This window comes from Phalaenopsis equestris, unplaced genomic scaffold, assembly GCF_001263595.1.
Source record: "Phalaenopsis equestris unplaced genomic scaffold, ASM126359v1 Scaffold000760, whole genome shotgun sequence".
NCBI classification, from domain to species: domain Eukaryota; kingdom Viridiplantae; phylum Streptophyta; class Magnoliopsida; order Asparagales; family Orchidaceae; genus Phalaenopsis; species Phalaenopsis equestris.
The window spans coordinates 9249-14668 of NW_018165200.1; the positions used below are offsets into that span (position 1 = coordinate 9249).

General features: G+C 36.7%; 1 pseudogene; it reads left to right on the plus strand.

The window, feature by feature from the left end:
* Positions 1 to 3554: 3554 nt before the first annotated feature.
* On the plus strand, positions 3555 to 4546 carry LOC110030766 (annotated as a pseudogene).
* The last annotated feature ends 874 nt before the right edge of the window (positions 4547 to 5420 follow it).

Here is a 5420-nt window from a genome sequence, read left to right on the forward strand (position 1 = left end):
CGACCAACTGATTACTATCCACCCGGATTATGACTGAAATTCGTCCGAGCAAATCTTTGGCCGCTTGGCCTGTTCGTCACTCGGCTCCCTATCCCCCAAAAATTTATCTCGAATTTGAACTGGATATTGGAGCCATCAGCTCTTACCTTTGAGGCCCCTGATCATCAGTCTGAGTGTCGACTTCGGGATACATCAGGTGAAATAAGGATGACAGTTGTGTTGGCACAGGTGCCAACTGTAGCCAAGCTATGCTGGCAACTTATATTATTTTTTCTTCAAGCATGCAAGGTGAACTAAAACAAATAATTGAAAAAAAAAATTTTACATTGAAATATGGATTAGAAAGGCTTATTATTTATTCGGATTAATACAACAGTTTATAAATAACAAGACATGTTTATGGCACCAAGTAAATTTTATAAATTATCTTAACATTTGAGTATATACGTTATAATATGCTCTCCAAATAATTTAGACTGGAAAGTAAGCTCATTAAACAATTATTTATATTAAAAAAATTAAAAATGTTATTTTTTCCAAAAGAATTATATTACTTTGACTTATTTTAATATAGGCGCATACAATATTGTATTGGCCACAATAATATATTATAATTCATATTAGAAACGAGTCTAAAAGAAATAGGTTACAATAACCGAAATGGCCGTTCCATGAAAATATGAAATAATAGTAAAAAAATAAAATATTGGGAAATATTTAGAATGATTTACTCGAAAAAAAAATTAAGCCAAAATATACACAATTACATGTTAGATGAGAGCCAAGGTTCATAGTACATGATAGGCAATATAATAAAATTATAAAATTAAGAATAAATAAATTGTGTGGCTAGTTATGTGATAGACAAATCTAGTTATTAAAACAAAAAAAAAAATGAGTTAAGCTCAAAATGAAGAGCTAGAACCTTTGATGAGCCCTATATTGCAAGAAATTTTAGTTGGATGGGAAACATTGAGGACGAGTAATCAAGTTCTATAAGCAAATTAGCTTATCGAGTAGACACATTTGAGAGTAATTTGGGGGATTTCAATACCTAATGATTGAAGATCGCATTAGATGCATCTCTTAAACGTTATGGTAAGTTTGAGCGCGCGTGAGTTAAGGCATTGGGCAAATTCGAGTTTAGCAAAATATGGAGTTATAGTAGTCTATGTTGGCTCGTATTAACAACTTAACAAACTTAGCTTAGAATTTTATGATGACTTGCACATCTTATCCAAATGAATATGGACACGCCTGAGCACAGTAATTCTTGCATTTCTTTTAAAATAATAAGAACCAAAGCATGAATTAAAACTATCAATTCAGTAAGGGTGGCCCATAATTTTGAATATGCCAATCAATTGGAATTTTCATAAGTGGCAAGTGATGCAACAAATGAAAAATGCTTAACAATTCACGTAACAATTAATGTTATTTATTTTTTTTTTAATTGTAACCATGCATAAATCTACAAGTTTCCTGCAAAATAATTAAAATTAATTGCATTGCTAACTTTATAATATCTGAGAAGCTTAGAAATTTAATTATAGAGGCTTTGATGCACCGAGCCACAATGGATGCAAAGAATTTAAATCTTCAAAGATATTATTGATTTAAATGGTGAAAAATAAACAACAAAAAGAAGTTGAAAATGCTTGGGTGCAAGGCCCACCACTACGTAAGGAGGCCGTTAAGTACGCCTCCAGGCCTAACGAGTTATTGCTATGAAACCTTTAGGTGAAACAAATATTATTGATGTAAGAATGATGGTTGTTTTACAAGCACTTTGACAATAAGCACTAAAAATATTCATGTGTACACTTCAATATAAGTATCGAGTCCCCTTCAATTACATGAACGGAAATAAAGTTCATCACATTTGAATATTTTGGCATAGCATGGTTGATCCCACATGGAAATAAGATTTGATACTCCTAAGAGCATGGGGGTGTTTAAAATCTAATATCTAGCTTCCCAATGTCATTGGATTGGAAAATTAATAAAAGGAAAAGGCTTTAGTGATAGGAAAGGATGTCTTTATCAACTAGGCCGGGTGATCTCGATGATGCATAATTCGGTCGGGCTGCCATTAGGTTAGACGGTTGCTACACCGTTTGACCATCATGTCAGGCAAACCTTTAATGAGGACTGATTCTACCAACTCTAAAAACCAGATAGTTCACCTTGCTCAACATGACCATAGTCGAGGGCATTGGGCTTGTTCGCGTGAGTTTGATCAGATAGGTTTTTTGAGAGATAATCTCTTCTTATTCCGCCCGGTACGTACCATCCTCTTGGTACATAGGAGCTGGCCAATGAAGCGGTCATCCATGTTGGGTCCGACGATGCCGCATCACATCTTTTTCTGATCGTGAGATATCTTCGAGATTCATACTGGCACATTGCTGATGTACAATAAATATCAGTCTTGAACTCAAAATCATTTAAAGTGATTGTAAGAAATTTGTAATTGTCGTGTCATCAATAAATTTTCATCTAGCATCAATCTCGATGTATTTCGGATAAAGGATCATTCAGATTCAAGATCATAAAGGGCTTCGAGATTACCGAGCTATAGACAGTTCGAGGAGAAATAGAAGAAAAAATTGGAAGACGAACACAAACGCAAACGACAAACCCCAAGTGAGTCGCGACCGAACCCGTTCGCGATTCTTGGTAGCAAGAATATTGAGCAAATTGTGACAGCCCAAGGAGAACTAGGACAAGAAATTGGAAGATGAACGCAATCGGCAAAACCCTAAGCGAGCGACCGAAACCCTTTCGCGAATCGTTATGTTGGAAGAAGGACAAGGAGATGGGGGAAAAGAGCAAAGTCCGAACTGAGTAACCAAGCAAGAATAGCGGTCGGCAACGGGTTAGGGTTTTGTTAGTATATGTAGTATATTATATTTTTTTTATATTATATTATTATATAAATATATAATATTTATATAAGTAATATTAATATATTATTATTAATAATTTGTTGTATATTATAAATTATAGGATTTAATTTTGTAAAATATAATAATTTTGTTAAAACAAATTTAAATAATTTAAATTTTTTAATATATATATATGAGTCAATTCGAGCCGAACATGAGCGAATAATTTTTATTCGTATTCAACTCATTTAAATTTTGAGCTTAAAAATTTATTTATTCGAGCCGAATAAGAGCTGCTCATGAAGTCAAGCAAATTTGACAGCCCTAAGAGCGGAGCAAGGGGACATAAAACCATTACTAAAAATGCATTATGATTAAATAATTGAGTGAACTCACGAGCCTTAGTGCTCTGAGATAAGTAGGTTTATCTCATAATGCTCCGTTGCATCATGTATTAACTCTGGCACGAAGTAAATCGAAGGATGGATTAAGATTAAATGAATTTTTAATACTTAATTATATTAATATAATTCAGTTCAAAATATTAAGTATTTTTTAATTGGCGAATCATTATAATTATTTTATTTAGATTTTAGGTGACTTCTTCATGACCGTTCTATTCTTTGGCCGCGTCTTCCTATGAAACCGCCGCCAGCCACAAACGAATTCCAAGAACTCTCCCAAAACTTCACTCACAAGAGAATCTTTTTCTCTCCCTCCCCTTCCATAATCCTTCGCGGTCATGGATTCTTCATCTCATTCCGCGCATCTCTGCTTCTTTCTGCTTTCGGCTCTTCTCTTCCAATCTTCGCTCGCTGGCCGGATGCTCCAGGCCGAGTTAGAAAAGCAGCCTCTCAACATCATCTACCACAAGGGCGCTCTTCTCTACCGCCCGATCTCCGTCAACTTCATTTGGTATGGTAAGTTCACCGCCTCCCAGCGATCTATCGTCTCTGATTTCGTCGCCTCCCTCTCATCAGACGATCACCAGAACAACAAGCCCTCCGTGTCTTCCTGGTGGGCGATGGCCGAGAATTACTACGTTCAATCGAAGAAAGCGCCGCCTCGTCTCACCCTCGGTGATCAGATTATCGATGAGGACTACTCCTTGGGCAAATCCCTGAAGAACTCGGACATTGCAGCTCTCGCGACCAAAGCAGGCCTGAGCAGGCCATAAACGTCGTCTTAACGTCGGATGACGTGACGGTCGCGGGTTTCTGTATGAGCCAATGTGCGACCAACGGATCGTCTCCCCGGTCCATAGCTGGCCGGTTCGCCTACATTTGGGTGAGTAACTCGGCGCTTCAGTCTCCCGGCCAGTGCTCGTGGCCCTTCCATCAACCGGACTACGGTCCTTGTGGCGCCTAACGGAGACGTTGGAGTTGACGGCATAGTGATGAATCTGGCAGGCATGATTTCCAGAGCTTCAACTAACTCGTTCGGCGGCGGCGGGTTCTTTATCTGTCAGAAGACGGCGCACCCTTTCGCGGGGGGCGGGCGCGGCGCGGGGCGCGTGGTAAGCGTATCCTGGTTACGCCGGCGAGCTTCTGGTGGATTCAGTCACCGGTGCGAGCTACAATGCCAGTGGGGCTAATGGGAGGGAGATATCTTTGCTCCGTCAACTGCTTCGTGTTCATCTTTGCTGTTCTTTGGTGTAGATTTTAGCGAGTTGCTGAGTAATTATAAAAGGTTATTAGATCATTAGATCTGCATAGGTGGAATGCTTTAAATTTGTATTTCTTTTATTGATTCAATGTGTTTTAGACTAAACTTTTCTTTAGTATATTGATGTGCATTTCGTAGTTTATGATTCTCCTTTCATTTATTCTTGAAGGCTTTGAGTTTTTGGTGACTTTATATCCTGTAGAATTTTAAATCCCTATTTCTCCTCCGTTTGTCTCAAATAATCGCTGATTTATTCAATAAATCCTGCTATTGGCTCGGATTTTAAAAATCAACAGCTTTCGAAGACATTCTTCTTTACGCTTCGCTAATGTCGATGGCTTCGCCTGTCCTTGTCCAGTGAGCTTGGGGAAGAAGGATGAGGGGATTTATTATTAATAAAAATATTATAATAAAAATATTATTAAATTAAAGATTTTGATTAATACAATCTTAATAATTAATATTAATTAAATAATAAGTCTCTAATTTTAGGAAATTAATGTTTATTTATATTTTAATTTGATCAAATACAGTTCAATATATAAAATTACTTCCAGGATTATCAATTAATAATTATTTAGACATTTAAACTGAATTGATTATACCTAATAAAATTTTTGGGGCGATTGAACTCATATTTGTCGTGGAGGCTGGAGAATTCACACAGAAAAAAGAGAAAACAGGATTGTTTGGGAAAAGATAAAGAGAGGTGAGTTAGTTTAGTTGGGGGATGAGAATTATAGACTCTTTTGTGCATATAAAAATGTTTTTTTTAAGTGATAAGCATCTTTGCAGGAACCTTTAAGGAATTGGATGGTTCCATATAAAGACTTAAATTCGTCCGAACAATTACTATCCACCCAGATT